The sequence below is a fragment of the Haliotis rubra genome, unplaced genomic scaffold (genome assembly GCF_003918875.1).
Source record: "Haliotis rubra isolate DU_JTF1 unplaced genomic scaffold, ASM391887v1 Scf19, whole genome shotgun sequence".
Classification (NCBI taxonomy): Eukaryota; Metazoa; Mollusca; class Gastropoda; order Lepetellida; family Haliotidae; genus Haliotis; species Haliotis rubra.
In genome coordinates, this window is record NW_025765891.1 from 3,447,265 (window position 1) to 3,456,259 (window position 8,995).

Here is an 8,995-nt window from a genome sequence, read left to right on the forward strand (position 1 = left end):
ACAACATCTTACTGCTTAGAGAGGTTACAATACAGATACAACTGACCAGAGCACGTTGCATTGGTACTCGACCGCACAGCACATTAGACCGTGAGTAGTGTTTAGTGCAAAACTACTCAAAGTGGAGAGAGATGATTGCTATCTTCCTCCGGTAACTCCCGAGTGAGAAATTGTCCCATTTCAGCAATGTAATTTTAATCGAAGGGTGTATCAATAACAATACGAACTCGCTTATAGATGGAAAAGTAAAAAATATATTGATGTATATTTTCTTACCTTTATATATTTCAGCTATTTGGTCTTTTGTGCAAATGTAGCTAACACAGAAACATTTCTATTTGTTTGGCCACCTACAAGTCTCTTCCCTATGCAGGGATGGCAATCGATTTAAATGGAGTCTGAAGTACCACCTCCATTCTCCGAGACAATGCAATATATACCTCGTCCATTACAATTCAATAAATACGACTCGTGTTTTTTCACGTACTTACGTTTAGTTACGAGCGACATTTACGCTAAAAATACGGAATAAGTGTGCGATGGCTTAACGAAAAAGCTGCAATTTACAGCATAGGGACAATTGATTTGTTTTTTGCAGTTATATATGATCTGTTGCGATATTGCCACACTGCCAGTGATACCCTCTCTTCTGTTTACCTAAAAGGCGACGACGAACAGTGTAATGATGTTTACATATATCTTATGACATATGACATATTTATGTAACGTTAGGTTCGTGGAAGATGTTGAGTTTAAGCCGACTGTTTGTCTTTAATATTGTTTCACCTCACGTGTTCTGAAAGCAAATGTCATTGTAGACAGAACATGACTGTTGCAATCGGATACATCTTTGTGTATTTAACAATGAACTGTAGATTATATTCTTTGTATTTCCATTTTCATTTCAGGTTGTAGAAGTTAAATTCAAAAAGGTTTTCGTAAATATTTTTCTTTATGAACCATCAATAGCTTTATTGATGGTCGTTAGTCGATGGTCTGTGGACAGTATGCCGTTGTAGTTGTCGATTTATTCTGTGCATGTCATGTCGACATCAACTGCAGATTTAGATTCATATTAGACGGAGGATGTGGATTTACGATGCTTAATTTGTGACCTTTTTGTATGGAAGTAATGTAGTCCGTCATTATGTTGATAAAGGATCCACCTTTGTACATTCAGTGATTTATATCATTGCAAATCATTTCACGCTGTTAAGTCACACCGTAGCTATTTTTGTCAGTCTGAAACCATAAGATAAGTATGCACCTACTCCCCATGAATGTTATTATAAACGTTCACATTGCTCACAACTTAGCATATAATTTCATAATGGGAAAATACTGACTGCACAAATTGACACACAAAAGAAAAGATCACCAGAGAAATGTTCCATTAGCATGTAAACATAATGTTTTCACACCGCCTTAACTCAATAAATAAGGAAAGATCTCCTCATACACTGTACATCCATAGTATTTAATAGATGGAAATTTGTTCTTTAAATCTTGATTTTACTTTCCCATATAGATCAACGAGAAATGTTTTTCATCTTCTGTAACTATCCTTTAGCATATAAAATTAATCTTTCTCAGTATAACTATTTTTTCACCTTGTAAACTCAATAGGAAAGGAAAGATTTCCACAAGGGAATAAAGTTACACATCCATGATATTTAATAGATAAAAATTTGTTCCTAAAAGCTTGATTTAACTTTTCCATGTAGATCAACAATGAATGATTTTCTGTCAAACAGAATGATGTATTCAAACATTAATGTCTTTAATAAGTTTAACCGCCTCCGTGGAGTAGTGGTTAGAGCGTCCGCCCGGAGAGCCGAAGGTCGCGGGTTGGATCCCCGACCGCGTCATACCAAAATACGTTAAAATATGGTACTTGTCGGTCCCTGCCTGGCGGTCGGCATTAATGGGTACAACAAGGACTGGTCGGCTCGGAGTCAGTATAATATGTCTGAGTGGGGTATTCATGCTTCACTGCGGCATGGTATCCCAGTGGGCTAGCACTATAAAACCAGCTTAAGTCTGGGCTAGTACAAGCAGGCGCACATACACATACACACGCATGCACGTCGTCATATGAGCGAAATATTCTCAAGCACGACGTAAAACCCAATTTCACCTCACCTCACCTTAATAAGTTTAATTACAAGCCTTTTCTCATATTCTGGTCAAAACTATACAATAGGTGCATCTCACATCACCATTTAACGATTAAATGCATGTTGAAAGGTCGGTTACTGAGGTGAATATTTCTGATCAATTTAACCAGTGTCATAAGACGGACAGAAGGCACCAACTACACACATTGTAAAAGCCTCAATGTAGCAAGTCTGTTGAGTAGGGGTGACAAAGTAGTGGAAGGCACCTAAATCCGCGGTCTCTTCCCCATGCCACTATTCTCTGTTTGTGAGGTACAGTTAAAAAATACCATACCCGTGCTCGTGGCTTTTACCAAGTTGTAAACGACTGCAATTTGCCACCTGGGATTTTCTCCTACAATCAGCTGATACATTGTGATATACTTGAACCTCAGGTCAAAACAGCCTTAAGCCCAACTCACTCAATCACTCACTCACTCATTTTCCCAACAATCAGTTGACATGCCGTGATATAACGTAAACACCCTTACGGCGTCCCTTGCGGGGATGTCCCTTGACATATTGAAGCATATTGAAGCTTGTTCGGAGTAGATAAGATCCGGGTAATGTTCAAATACTCTTCAAAGAGGAACTACACCTCACTCACTCAGGGGGCGGTGGGGTAGCCTAGTGGTTAAAGCGTTCGCTCGTCACGCCGAAGACCCGGTTTCGATTCCCCACATGGGTACAAAGTGTGAAGCCCATTTCTGGTGTCCTCCGCCGTGATATTGCTGGAATATTGCTAAAAGCGGCGTAAAACCATATTCACTCACTCACTCACTCAGACTGTGTTTAGTTGTGTTCTTCCCCTCCCATCACCACACACTGCATCGACCAGAAATATTACACGTGAAACACACTGATCGCCAAAAGTCCAAAGTGACATCAAACTGTTTTTGGATTTAATCACATAAACAGCAAAATGAATAGCAAACCATGTGATTATTGGAAGCTTAACCTCCTCTAATAACATGATCGACAACTGAAGCTGGAGGTTCATTATAAGTATACGTATATCACTGCAGACTGTGAGACCACAAAAAGATCTATAAACAAATAATTCTAATGGATTTTCTTCCCTGAACTATTATCTGGGTGATTTATGAAAAGGTATTTGTTACTTCGTGAAGATCGATGAAGGGAAGGTCCATTTTATATTTACACAACTACTGCTGGATGTGCCAGAATTATGTATAGACAGACACATCTAGCACGTGACTGTGTACCATAAGTTCGTATTGTAATTGACCTTTACAAATACATTTTCAGGATTTACAATAACATGGCAGGAATCAAAAACAATTAACCAATATTTCGCTTAGTTTCAGTTTTACTATAGCAAGTTCTATTTCTAGCTCCAGTGTCCTTGTCTATTGTATTTTTAACCACACTGAATGAAACAAAACCTATGCCAATCCCCTTTATACATAAGCAATTATTGTTGTCAGCTAACAACCTGGTTGTTGTTTGAAGAAATGCTAACGTCCCCGTGATGCGTGAAATACCACACTTGAGGTAAGAGGGAGGAAGTTAGTCTCGTGGTATCCCGTGGGCAGGGCGACGTTACCATCGTGGCCAGTAATTGTATTTGCGACCAGTGATATACTTTTGTGTACAAACTTTGTAAAACCACGATAGCTGAGAGATTATTTTTAACCCCGAAGAAGACTTGTGAAATCGCCATCAGTTTTACATACATAACCGCGATGACCACATAGAGATACTTTAGGATCATTTTTAATTGTAGCATGAGCCTCTTGAAATTTGAAAGGACATAGGACATATACAAGTGATTTATTTCAGATACTAATTTAAGTTTATTTATTGATTAGGAAGAGGAGGAGGTTGTTGCTTTGCCTTAAATTTGAATCAATCGAAATTGTAAGATATATAATAAGTAATTTATAATTGGCTAAACGACAGGACGCCTATTTCCTTAGAATCATGAAGATTTGTGAAATCGCCTTAAGTTTTACATGGCTGTCCGCCATGACCACCTAAAGATTGGATCATTAATAATGTGAGTATGAGCCTCTGGTAATTTGAAAGAACATACACATGTGATTCATTTCAAATACCAACTTCATATTTTCCATTGAGTGAGAAGACGTAGAGGTTGTTGTGTTGCATTAAATTTGAATACACCGAAATTGTTAGATATATAATAAGAGTGTTGGCTTAAATACGAACTCTAATACTGTATAAAATGCACCCACTGACATTTTGTATTCAGCACGGTAGTTTTGCCGCCCAGGCTGTATAATGCTTCATTCTCCTGTCCTAATGTGTACAATATTTACACTACCATTATCTTTCAAAATAAAAAGAAAAGTCCGTGTGAAAATGGATACTGCATTCCTGATTTGACCGTGTCGTCTTTGTGGGTAAGTTGGGTTTAACCCACTCACCCATTGATTCCATGAACAACCTACATAAACATGGTCTACTATTTATTTGCCTTGACTACTACTAGACTTGATTAGAATACTAATACACATATGATCCGGTATGTGACTAGAAATACAGATACCCACGCACAGATAACTGAGTACATGGCCTGACATCAAAATTCCTGACCACATGACCAAGTATTAGACTGGACATATAAATACCCAGACACAGGCGATCCCCTTTCTTGCTATACTCATACAGCGTAAAAGTATTGTCCTCCTAAACCAAAAACGTTCAAAGTAAATTTAATCTTACCGGGAGTTTTTAAACGTAGTTTGTTTGTGATTTTAATTTTGGCTAAATTTACATACAATCGCCAGCGGCTGAAGGGATGGTGTAAATCCAACTAGGGTCCATGCAGGTAGCAAGGTACTGTAAGTCACCATGGTCCCTAGTATGGTGATCTACCTTCAGTTGTTGGCGATCCATAGCCTGTTTTTCAATATTGCATTGTCCAAATAGTGCTATTGGTTTTACTTTCCACGCTAGTTTTAATTCTAATTGTGATATTCTAGTTGTTTTACTGTCCTTCATCGACGGGTTTTTATAGTATACATATGTTCCATTTCAATGTGAAATGTGTTCTCGTCACGATATGACTGAAATATTGCCGATGTGACGTTAAATATTAACTCACTCACTCACTATACATATACATATAAATTCCCTTACATAGATGAAGAGGAATTAAACCACAGCTATGGCCATCATCTAAGAATCAACTTGCAGAGATGCTTACATAAGTCATCAACATTTTATCAGGAAAACAACATCATTATCATGTAACATCGCGTAAAACAATCATTTGAAGAACAAGATCTTACAGCAAATGCTATCGTGAAAATCGAAAATCTAAGCATCGAAACTTTGATAACAATTAGCAGGGCTTGAATGATGCTGAAATCGTCAGCTTGTCAGGTTAGAGTGTTGATAATGTGTTGAATTTGTGACAGAATCCTACCAGTCAACCATGAATGTAATTTGTTTCTTTCCACACAGGTGAAGCCCATTTCTGGTGTCCCCCGCCGTGATATTGCTCGAATATTGCTAAAAAGCGGCGTAAAACTAAACGCAGTCAGTCTTTCCACACAGAGTTGAATTCTCCAGGGCTCATTCTTTATCCTGCTCATTTCGTTTGCCTGTTTAACTCTCTTGTGTGGTAAGTGATTTTCGAACTACGTCCTCTGAATGCGAGATTTTTGTCAAGGAAAGAAATGAAATATTACACGAGTGACGTGACTTTAATGTCTCCCACCTGGTTGTTTCGCTTTCCCAGTGAGTTGAATTAGCTTCATAGTGACGGTTCTTGAGTCAGTTGTCACAGATTCAGTGTGAATGCACGTTGAAAACTTAGAAAACTCAACCGTTGGAACAAGAGCTGTTACTCATGTTGCAGCTCTGTATACTTGTGACTTTGTACACGGGAGGCACGGTTGTGTTACGTATTTGCAACTTACATTGTAGTATGAGTGTGAGTATGAGGGCATGGTATGATAGGGTAGTGTGGCAGTTTGTAAGGTTGCATTGGGAAGACGGTAAGGTGGCATTGGCAAGACGGTACGGTGGCATTGAGGAGAAGGTAAGGTGACATTGGGGAGACGGTAAGGTGGCATTGAGGAGACGGTAAGGTGGCATTGGGAAGACGGTAAGGTGGCATTGGCAAGACGGTAAGGTGGCATTGAGGAGAAGGTAAGGTGACATTGGGGAGACGGTAAGGTGGCATTGAGGAGACGGTAAGGTGGCATTGGGAAGACGGTAAGGTGGCATTGGGGAGACGGTAAGGTGGCATTGGGGAGACGATAGCGTAAGGTACTTTAAGATAGGGTAGGAGGTGGTAAGGTAGCGAAATATTAACAAAACTAATTCCCACCATATTTCCTCAAATTTCGAATAATTACTACTTCCGACCTGAAAATTGACCTTGTAGCGCACTCTATCCAGAGACAAATGAGAGCATAACACATGTACTTAAATACTTATTGTGCTAATTACTTGTCAGCGTTGATTTCGGTAACATGGGCACTTAGAGTCGAAACATGCTTTCGTTTAATTTCAGCTACTTTTGAGTGAGAAGAGAGAGATGCTTAAGCGTCAGTTCCCATTTCATCTTGTATCAGTTCATCAGGTAGAATACTGACATTACTTTCATGGAGGTTGAGGTTGGAAGGAAGAGGAGCTCATACATTCCCATACCTGTGCATACCATATCACACACACACACGCACGCACGCTCACACGCGCGCGTTGTTTAATGTATCGTCAGGTTACAATGTTCAGGTAAAATGATTGGAGCATGTGGCATTGATTTCTGACCTCACAACACATTAGACCATGAGTGGTGTTTTACTCAAAGTGGAGAGAAGTGGTCGTGAAATATCTAGTCGGTATTTGTGGAGTGAGAAACTGCCTCATTTCTCCAATGTGATTTCAACTGATGGATGAATAAATCACTATATGAACTCGTTCAAATATCGAAAACTTAAACATGGAAAATATCTTGGATAAGATTCAACAAATGTTACAATCACATTCTTTTCCATCACTTGCTAGCTTCCTCCGTATGCAAGAGTGACAACTGATTTAACCATGCAAATCGGAAAAAAGAAAATATGAAAAGTGCATTATAGAATAGAGTCTTAAGGACAGCTGCGATAATGCAACATGGCTGACCATGCAATAGATACCTTGTCCTTTACAGTGCAATAAATAAAACTCGTGCTTTTTTCACGTACAATTATTGCTAGACACGTTTGGTTTCGAGCGACAGTTACACTAAAAACAGGTACAAGTTCGCGATAGCTTAACGAAAGCTATAATTTACAGCAAAAGGAAAATAGATTTGTGTCCACGGTAGTATTATCTGTCGTAGTGCTGTCATAACGTCAGTGGCGCGCTCTCTTCTGTTTACCAAAAGGTGACGACGTACGGGGTGATTATACTCACATAGATTTTGATGACATACATGTATATATATGCAACGTTCAGTACATGGAAAACGTTGTTGTGTAGAAGCTGACTGTTTTAGTATTTTGTGAATCTCCTGTTCTCGGAAAGCAAATGTCATTGCAGACAGGACTACACATTGCAATCGGATACATTTTTGTGTGTTTAACAATGAACTATTGATTATATTCTTTGCATTTATTTTAATTTGTAGGTGTTATATTCAAAAATGTTTTCGTGTATATTTCTCCTTTTGAACCATCAATAGTAGCACTGACTGTCGGTGATCGGTGGTCTGTGGACGGTAGGCCATTGAAGTTGTCGATTTAACTGCACATGTCATGTGGACATCAACCGCAGATTAAGGTTCATATTACACGGAGGATGTTGATTTATGATGGTAGATTTGTCTCTTTGGGGAGAACTGTAGACTCATCTGTCACACAACTCACATGAAACTCCACCTTTGAACATTTAAAGTTTTTTTGATTTCATCACATAAACAGCAAAACAAATAGAAAAACATGTGATTAGTTGAAACGTAATCTCCTCTTATTACTGGATCGACAAGTGAAGCTGGAGGTTCATCATAATTATGAGTATATTATTGCTGCCTCCGAGACAAAAACATAGATCTATAAACAAGTGAAGCTAATGGCTTTTCGTCCGTGAACTATTTTCTGGATGATTTATGGTAAGATCTTTATTACCTCGTGAACATCGATGAAGGGAAAGTCCGTTTGACATTTACACAGCTACTACTGGACGTGCCTGAATTATATATACACACACCCAGCATGTATAGTGAGAAAGTATGCCGTAAGTTTTTATTGTAATTGACCTTTACAAACATTTGTGCAGTATTTACAATAACGTGGATAAGGAAGGAAAAACAATTTACTAATAATCCACTTAGTTTCAGTACAAGTATTACAAGTATTTTCATAGAAGCGACAAAACCCTTTCCACATTCATAAGAAATCTCTGCCAAAAAGCAGAGTATACTGTACAACTGTGACTACATCATGAGCAGATATTTGTTACAGCAGTATTACAGCTGTATGATGTTGTTCGTGGTCTGAACCAAACAATCCAGTGATTGTCACCATGCGATACGATGAGAGAGTATGTGTTTATGAAGAACTATGAAACTATGGTGTTCGCGAAAAGGTGTGCGTAACCTGCCCCACCGGTGGCACCCGTCATAAATATATGCGAAGGCAAGTCATTTGTTTACCTGAAATAATTCGGGGAGGTATGGTATGAATCAAAATAGGGAATTGCATCGGACATCATTTTTGTCACTGATGCATCAAATTTGGAAATTTCCTCCACATGTCTACCATAAAACCTCTTCTTTACTGAGGCATTGAATGTTGTAACCTTCATCAAGCAACTTCTGAGCAAGAGTGGCATGACGCTCTTTGAAATCTTGATAAAAAGAG